The sequence below is a fragment of the Theropithecus gelada genome, unplaced genomic scaffold (genome assembly GCF_003255815.1).
Source record: "Theropithecus gelada isolate Dixy unplaced genomic scaffold, Tgel_1.0 HiC_scaffold_306, whole genome shotgun sequence".
Classification (NCBI taxonomy): domain Eukaryota; kingdom Metazoa; phylum Chordata; class Mammalia; order Primates; family Cercopithecidae; genus Theropithecus; species Theropithecus gelada.
Window position 1 is genome coordinate 281 of NW_020259547.1, and position 9,625 is coordinate 9,905.

At 43.1% G+C, this 9,625-nt stretch overlaps 1 pseudogene; it reads left to right on the plus strand.

Moving 5' to 3' along the window:
• The first annotated feature begins 1,136 nt into the window (after positions 1-1,136).
• On the plus strand, positions 1,137-7,257 carry LOC112617644 (annotated as a pseudogene).
• The last annotated feature ends 2,368 nt before the right edge of the window (positions 7,258-9,625 follow it).

Genomic DNA, 9,625 nt, shown 5'->3' on the forward strand with positions numbered 1-9,625 from the left:
GATCAAACCAGTGTTCATCTTACATATGTTGATTGATGTCTCCTGTCTCCCTAAAATGTATAAAACTGTCAGATACAGTCAGTTTCTCTTCCAAGGTTTGGCATGTTAACGTTCTTGTGTTTTGTTCTCGAACTCAACTTTCTTGTTCTCCATGCCTCCTTGCCCTTAGTTACTGTAAACAACCTTCCCCCCCGTCAGTTCTAACCAATCACTCACATCTGTTCCCTTGGTTACCTGCTCTGCACCCATTTCTCCCTTCGAAACCACACGTCCTACCGTTGTAACTCACAACCCCCTTCCCCTTCCTTATTTGGGAAAATACTCACAAATAGCCAACGGGGTCAGTTTAGATCTTGAGGTCTGGCCCCAGCCCATGCCAGAGGTAGGGATTGCATTAGGAATAAAAACCCCTGCTTTCCTTTGTTCCGTGTGCTCTTGCGATTGTGATTGATGCGAGCAGCATGCTTCCGCAGAGGTAAATTGCGTTGCTGAGAAAACTTTTGCTTAAGTGCTGGTTTCACTTTGCATCACCTAGCATTTATCTCCAACAAAACCAAGCTGTGCTCTGACCACCTTGGGCAACTGTCATCAGGACATCCTGAGGCTGTGTCATGCACAAGCATCCCCAACCTTGGCAAAATGAACTTTCTAAATACTCTTATCCCCAAATACTCAGGGAGACTGATTTGAATAATCATAAAACTCCGAGGCTGCACTCCAGTCTGGGCGACACAGCAAGACTCTGTTTCAGAAATAATGAAATAAAATAAAATAAAATAAAATAAAATAAAGTAAATAAAATAAAAATCAAATCTCCGGTCGCCCGCACAGCCGACTCTGTGTGAATTACTCCTTCTCTATTGCTATTCCCCCTTCTTGAGAAACTGGCTCTGTCTAGGTAGCGGGCAAGGTGAACCCACTGGGCAGTTACAGAATTGCCATTATATTGCTTGCAATTTTATATCTATATTATGCACAAATAGCTATAATCTTGTATACAAGGTTAAATGCGAATGTGCTTCTTGCATGGTCAGATCCCAGCGCAGGAAGGACGCACCCCCTACAAACCGCTAGGCCAAAACGGTCATTCTGGCCACATCCAGCCTCACGTGAGATCACAATCTCCTGTCACTCAGGGCCTGAGGGGGCGGGTCCTGAAGCCCCATACAATCAGGGACGCTGGGTGGGGACCCGTCAATCAGGCGCCCTGCCGGAAAGGAGAGGGCGGCTTCCGGGATCTGGCTGGCGGGCGCTTTGTCTCGCCTTCGCCAGGGTAGGCTCTTCCTGTGAGTCTCCGCTGCTACTTCCTGGCTCTGGGAGGCCCGGTGACTCTGCAGCAGCCTCGGCCACCCTGTGACCTGCGGGTATTGGGACATCCCTAGCGGACGCCGGGACACCTGGGAAGCCGAGGAACCGTGAGTGGACTGCGCCTGGCTTCCGGAAGTGGGGAAGAGGGCTGGGTGAAACCTGCTGGAACCAGCCATCGGCTGCGGAACCTGCGGACCGAGTCTCCGCGGCGGCGCAACCGGGCCTCAGTCCCCTTCTGCGCAGGGCCGGGCGGGGCGGGCAGCGGGACCCCTGCGTCCTGTCTGTACCTGAGGGCGCCACTTCCGCTGGCCGGAGCCCTCTCGGAAACCCCGCGCCTCCCCCACCCAGGTAGTGCGGTGACCACGGGAGGGTGATCCGGGAGAGCCCGGACTCCGTGTGCGTGGTTCCAGCGTGGGAGGAGCTGTGGTTCATGGAGCTTCCAGTCCCACCTTTCTCCCCCGAAAATTAACCTGAGGCTTTGTTAAAACGTTAAACGGCGTGTTTGAGCAAACGCGATTCATAAACGGGTACCGCAGTCATGGTTTGTGGTTTGGGGTCCACGGGAGGGGCGTAAATGAGAGTCTTTGATAAGGTGAATGAGGAAGCAAACCATACATATATATACACACATATATATACACATATATCCATATATATATATATATATTTTTTTTTCTTTCTTTTTTTTTGAGACAGAGTCTCACCCTGTTGCCAGGCTGGAGTGCAATGATGCAGTCTCAGCTCACTGCAACCTCTGACTCCCGGGTTCAAGCGATTCTCCTGCCTCAGCCTCCCAAGTAGCTGGGCTTATAGGCGCCACCACCACGTCCAGCTAATTTTTGTATGTTTAGTAGAGACAGGGTTTCGCCATGTTGGCTGGGTTGGTTTCGAACTCCTGACCTTAATTGATCACCCTTCTCGGCCTCCTAAAGCGCTGGGATTACAGGCATGAGGCACTTTGGCCAAAATATTTTTCTGTTTCCAAACATTTTACATGAGAGGAAAGCGGAGAATAAATCATCTGACACTCTACTGTAAAAAAAATCTTTGTACTTCTCTTCTTTTCATCTTTCCTAAGTGTACATATTACCAAAATGTCTTTAGGTTGAGGTCCCCCCGTGAAAACTTGACAGGGTGTTGTGTCCTCAGCCACTCTCCTGTCTTTTCCTAGTCCTGGCATTTTAGAACTGTCTGGGGATGACCCAGGATACCCACAGTGGCCATGTCTTTTAGAGGGTCTAGTGAGTATCAGCCCCGGGGTCATCTCATCTCCAAGGACAGCCTGAGGTAGGGGGTAGAGTCTCTCAGGGGAGCAGCTGGATGCTCTTGGCCTTAGAGGAATCTCCTGGTATAGTTTCATCTAAAATGGTGAGCCCTTAGGGTCATTAAAATTTTAGGACATTAAAATTAATGGACAATACAATGTAATGTCATGAAAGTTAGGTCATTAAAATTATTCCTCCAGCCCGAGTTTTTATTCCTTGAAGACACATTGATGGTTTGCCAATTGGATGCTGATATTGAGAGGAAAAGGCAGAAATGATTTCTGCTCTCTAGCTTGTCTCAGAATTGTGAAGAGAGAAAAACTGTCCCAAAGGACAAGGAAAACCCACCCCAGAGAGGATGTGCAAAAACCTGAATATTAAAATGCACTTAAGGCACATAGGAGGACAAAGAGCAGTGCCAGTGCCTCCTAGGTGGTCATTGAGTACTTTATGGAACAGGATGGGTGTCCTAAGGGATAGAATGGCCTGCCGTGACACTTACAAAGGTCTGCGTTGGAGTCAGCACTGCCTCTCCCTGAGTTTGTTACCTTGAAAAGGCTTGTCCGCTTATTTGAGTTTCAGGTTTTCACTGACTGTAAGATACATTTTGTCAGTGCAGCTTGAAAGATAAAAATACTATTTCCAAAGAGGCAAGGTAAAATGATGTATTTCATTTGCTAAAAATCCGTATTTATTTCTTCCCCAGAGTGAGTGTAGTAAGTTTTAAAGTTCTGTTCTTTTTAAGGGTAATTTCAAATGGAATTGTAGGACTTAGCTTTGTAAATGCTACTGGTGAAATAAAAGTGTGATAGATAAATTGATGATTTATAAAGATTCACCAAAATGTCAGTTCCCCTCTTGTAGCTTGGTGAAGAATTTATGACAGTGGACACATGTGTATCCTCTTATCTGGGTGTCTGAGTGTTGTTTTTTGTTTTTTGGAGATGCTGTCTTGCTCTGTAGCCTGGCTGGAGTGCAGTGGCGCCATCTCTGCTTACTGCAACCTCCGCCTCCCGAGTTCAAGTGATTCTCCTGTGTCAGCCTCCCGAGTAACTGGGATTATAGGCGGCCACCACCACACCCAGCTAATTTTCATATTTTTAGTAAACACAGGGTTTTAGGCCTGGCACGGTGGCTCATGCTTGTAATCCCAGCCCTTTGGGAGGCCAAGGTGGTCGGATCACGAGGTCAGGAGTTCCAGAGCAGCCTGGCCAACATGGTGAAATCCTGTCTCTACTAAAAATACGAAAAAATTAGCTGAGCGTGGTGGCAGGCACCTGTAATCCCAGCTACCCGGGAGGCTGAGGCAAGAGAATTGCTTGAACCCGGGAGGTGGAGGTTGCAGTGAGCCAAGATCTTGCCACTGCACCCCAGCCCAAGGGACAATGCGAGACTCCGTCTCAAAAACAAATAAACAAACAAACAAACGACAAAAAGACGGGATTTTTGCCATGTTGGCCAGGCTGGTCTCAACCTCCTGACCTCAGGTGATCCCCTGCCTCAGCCTCCCAAGGTGCTAGGATTACAGGCGTGAGCCTCGACGCCTGGCCCACTCTATTTTCTTTTTATTCCCTAAATTTTAATATGTTTGAGTTTGTCTGTTCCTTTATAACTTTTTTCTTACATAGAAAAAATTCTGCCTAATCCTTCTTTACAAAAAAAAATCTTCCTGTGACTTCTGAAAGTATTCTGGTTTTATCTTTTGTATTTGAATATATAATAAGATGATTATTGTTCATGGAATAGAGAAGAATGCAATGCATTTTCCCAAGTAGATGCCAGCCTGGTGTGCCTCGTATTTTAAAGTGCATGTATTTCTTTTTCTATTCTATAGTTCCTACTCTATCATTCCTCAACTTTCCATATAGAGGCTGGGTCATTAAGACTTTTTTTTCCTTTGGTCTGCTTGCTCATCTCTCTGCTAACACTGTGCTGTCCTGAATATTTTTGTTTGAAAATCTTAGAAGTATGTTAGACAAGCCATCACTCTTTTTTTAGATGACTAAAAATGATTAGACATCGGTCATTTTTACTACATATGAAAGAGTAGCTTTTCTTGCCTAAAACCACCTGATTTGGGAATTTATGTGGTTTCATAGGAATAGCATCTGGAAGTGGTGACATTAATGTCATTTTAAAAAGCATGTGTGCTATTTCCCCTTATTCCTTTCTGCCTTGATATTGTGCAATAGAAATTTGAAAAATTATTGTATTAGTTTTGTTAAATGTCAATTATTGGTTTTATTTACTGCTCAATTAAATTTAATAAGCCTATTCTCTCTTGGTGTAATCACGTGGAATGGGTTCACTTCCACAGTTAACAAGTGACAGCACATGTAAAATATTGTCTACCAGGGAAATTCATTGAACACTTAGTGTTCAGACTGTGTTTCTGTGTCTGGTTCCCTAAGCACCACTGCAGTGACACAAAATAATAGACTTTCAGCAGAAGAAGTTTTGGAAAATATACTGCATAAGCCATCTAGATGCAGTGAGTCATTCTTATTACTTGGGTTGGTGGAATCCCTTTCAAAATGTAAGTTCCTAATACAAACAAAGATTGAACTTTGCGAGCAGGCATTTTTAAGAATAAGTAGTCTCAGGACTGATAATATTAACTCACTTATGCACATCAGGTAGGACTTTAGTATGACAGATACTAGAAATGTACAAAATGAAGTTAAAAGGTAACTCCTAGCAGCATATCGTAATCTTACTCCCTGGATTCTCTAATGAGATGGGTGTTTCTACTTTGCTGTTGTCTTTTTGAATAGTTCAATTCTAGCATTAGTACTGCTGTGTGGGAGGGAGTATGTGTGAACAGAGTAAGAGTTATGACAATCAAGTCATAGAATAAATGCTTGGAAATTTTAGAATCATGTAAACAGCTTACGAATTGAGTATAGATTCCCAGTGCTGTCAGTCTCACCCATCCTTCTGTCCACATGTGTGGAATGTTCTAGGACTCCGTGGCTTTTGAGGATGTGGCTGTGAACTTTACCCAGGAGGAATGGGCTTTGCTAGATTCTTCTCAGAAGAATCTCTACAGAGAAGTGATGCAGGAAACCTGCAGGAACCTGGCTTCTGTAGGTGAGAATGACAACACATTTCACTTAATTACAGAAGTATTTCCCTATCATCAGTGCTATTTGTGATTTGGAATGGGGCAAGGGAATGATTTGGTGAATAAATCAGGCATGGGCACTGTGTACAATGAACATGAAATCTAGTAATGTTTCTATAGTTTGAAATAATTCATGATAATTTTGTGCATCTGCATTTTAGGAAAAAATGGAAACACCAGAATATTGAAGATCACTTCAAAAAACTTGGGAAAGATACAAGATAATTTGCACCGAGAAGAGGAAATAAAGTCCTCTGAAGGAATCTTAGCATGTCATGAACTTAAAAACAAGCAATCAAAGCAAATAAGAGTCACTTGAAATTCATTTCCTTTTAGAAAAATTTCACCCAAAATGTAACGTACATCAGTGTAGCAGTCAGTGTTTGGAAAACAGTTTACTTGAAAATAGTACTACAAAATTGTGTATATGAATGTTACTATTTTGGTCATAGCCATGCAGGTGGTAGCTGTGTTTTCAGTAGTAGCCCATTTACTTTCAAATAATTCAGTCGTGGCACAAAAACAAAAACAAAAAAAAATGCATTTTCCCTGGTATTGGTAGCAGTGTAAGTCGAAGACCTATGAATGAGTAGAAAGTTATTAAACCAACCAATAATAATGTGCTTGTCAGTTTTTTTACAGAAATCCTATGGTACAGAGACTGCGTGAAAGCAAAGAAGGTAGTCAGTATGGACAGTTGTCAGCCACATTCCAAATCTTGATCTGAATGAGAACATTTCTACTGGATTAAAACAATGTGAATGCAGTATTTGTGGAAAAGTCTTTGTACGTCATTCCCTCCTTAATAGGCACATCCTAGCTCACTCAGGATACAAACCATATGGAGAGAAGCAATATAAATGTGAACAGTGAGGGAAACTCTTTGTTTCTGTTCCAGGTGTTAGAAGACACATGATAATGCACAGTGGAAATCCAGCTTATAAATGTACGATATGTGGGAAAGCTTTTCATTTTCTCAATTCAGTAGAAAGATATCAGAGAACTCACACAGGAGAAAAACCCTATAAATGTAAACTATTTGGTAAAGCGATCACTGTTTCCGGTTCTTGTCTAATACGTGGACGAACTCACACTGGAGAGAAACCCTACGAATGTAAGGAATGTGGGAAAACACTCAGATTTTCTTGTTCTTTTAAGATGCATGAAAGGACTCACACTGGAGAGAGATGTACCAAATGTGATAAAGCCTTCAGCTGTTCCACTTCCCTTCATGACCATGGAAGCATTCATACTGGAGAGAGACCCTATGAATGTAAACACTGTGGCAAAGCCTTTAGTCATTTGAGTTCCCTTTGTAACCATAAAAGTACTTATACTGGAGAGAAACCCAATGAATGTAAACAATGTGACCAAGCCTTCAGTCGCCTCAGTTCCCTTCACCTCCACCAAAGAATTCATACTGGAGAAAAACCTTATGAATGTAACAGATGCAGTAAAGCCTACACTCGTTCCAGTTACCTTATGCACCACTAAAGAAGTCATGATATAGAGGTTGGGTGTAATGACTCAGCCTATAATCCCAGCACTTTGGGAGGCCAAGGTGTGTGTATTACTTGAGCCCAGGAGTTCATAACCAGCCTGGATTAAAACAATGTGAAACCACCTGGGCATCATGGTGAAACCCTGTCTCTACAAAAGGTAAAATAATGCCGGGCCGGTGGCTCACGCCAGCTACTCAGGAGGCTGAGGCAGGAGAATGGTGTGAACCCGGGAGGCGGAGCTTGCAGTGAGCCGAGATCGCACCACTGCGCTCCAGCTTGGGCGACAGAGGCAGACTCCGTCTCAAAACAAAAACAAAGAAAATAATTAGCTGGGCATGGTGGCACATTTCAGTTGTCTTAGTTCTTTTTCAAGGACATGAAAGGCCACGGGGGGTTGGAGGGAAGCCCTGTGCATGCGGATCACGAGGTCAGGAGATCGAGACCATCCTGGCCAACATGGTGAAACCTCGTCTCTACAAAAAATACAAAAATAGCTGGGTGTGGTAGCATATGCTTGTAATCCCAGCTACTCAGGAGGCTGAGGCAGGAGAATCACTTGAACCCTAGAGGCGGAGGTTGCAGGGAGCCGAGATTGTGCCACTGCACTCCAGCCTGGCGACAGAGTGAGACTCCATCTCAAAAATAAATAAATAAAGCCCCTTGAATGTAAGAAATGTGGTAAAACATTTACTCCTTCCCATTCCCTCATAAACATGAAAGAGCTCACACTGCAAAGAAACCTTAAGATTGTAGGAAATGTGGTCCAGCCTTCAGATTTTCCTGAAGATTTGGGAGGGCTCAGAGTGGAGAAAAGGCTTTTGAATTTAAATTTGTGGTAAGGCCTTCGGTTGTATTAGTTCCATTTGAAGACATCAGCTCATTCCTGAGAAAAACCCTATGAATGTCCAGAATGTTTGAGTGTTTCATTTCTCTCATATCCACTCAAGGACATATGAAAATGTACGCTGTAGCTGGCTGGACCTTGTAAATACAAGAATGTACACAGGATTAAAACTCTAACAGTTTAGAAACTGCAAGAATATTTTCAGTTTTAACATTTACTTGAAAAGTCATGTGAAAACTCCCACTGGAAAGAAGTTCTATAAGTGAAGCTTTTCTAATTTGGAAAGCCTGATGCAAATTAATTATCATGCAGTGCTTGAAAAAAATCTATGAAATGTTACACAAGTTACAAGTATATTGTTTTTATCAGTGGCCCATTCTTAAAGAGTCTTGAGTATGCATTTCACCTTGTTTTGCAGGGAAACCTTGAGGTGAGAGTTCTGTAAATGTTCTTTAAGCAATAGTACTTGAATTTCATAGATAATAATATTTTCTTAAGTCTGTTGATAGAATTTTTGTCTATTCATTTGATAATGTGCTGGATTCATGGTTGAATTTGGATGTTTTTCTAATATGTAGGTAAGTTTAATTTTTTTTTCATTATTATTGCTTTTTGAGATGGAGTCTCACTCTGTTGCCCAGGCTGGAGTGCAGTGGTACGATCTCGGCTCACTGCAACCTCCGCCTCCTGGGTTTAAGCGATTCTCCTGCCTCAGCCTTCCGAGTAGCTGGGACTACACGTGAACGCCACTACATCCAGCTAATTCTTTGTATTTTTAGTAGAGACAGGGTTTCACCATGTTGGCTGGGCTGGTCTTGAACTCCTGACCTCATGATTTGCCCGCCTCGGCCTCCCAAAGTGCTGGGATTACAGGCATGAGCCACTGCGCCCGGCCAGGTAAGTTTCATTTGTATGTATTGTCCTGTGATTAATGGACCAGTGAATAATGATTGTGAATTCTTGGGATTGTCTTACTAGCCTCATTTGGCAAATTTTGATTATCCCTTGTCCATTATACACATCCCACCTATTTTTATTAAATGAAAAACTACTCTTGATGTAAAGATATTTATTTTTTGCTAATAATGAGTTGGTATTAATTCCTAAGTACATATAGTTTACCCGGGAGATGGAGCTTGCAGTGCGCCGAGATCATACCACTGCACTCCAGCAAGGGTGACAGAGCGAGATTCTGTGTCCAAAAAAAAAAAAAAAAAAAAGGAATATCCTCACTTTTTTAATGCTATACCACTGTCTGCGCTCAAGTTAATCCCTGTTTGGGCCTGTGGGAGCTTACACCATCCTCTTTTATGTAATTAATAACTGATGTCTGGCTTATCTGTTTAGTAATAGATGTTATGTGTTTAACGGTGCCAGTAAACGTAGGGTGCTAATTCCTTCCTCACCAGTGGGGTGCATGAGACGCTGTTGAAACAACTGGCAACACGAATGGAATGGATCAGCCCTCATACAGGACACCTGCTCAACTTGACCTACCTGCTGTGGGCTGACTGTTCCGTAACACATCAGCAGTCACCTGGGTCAGAACCGTGAGCTGACGATGGGCGTTCCCTTTGGTCTG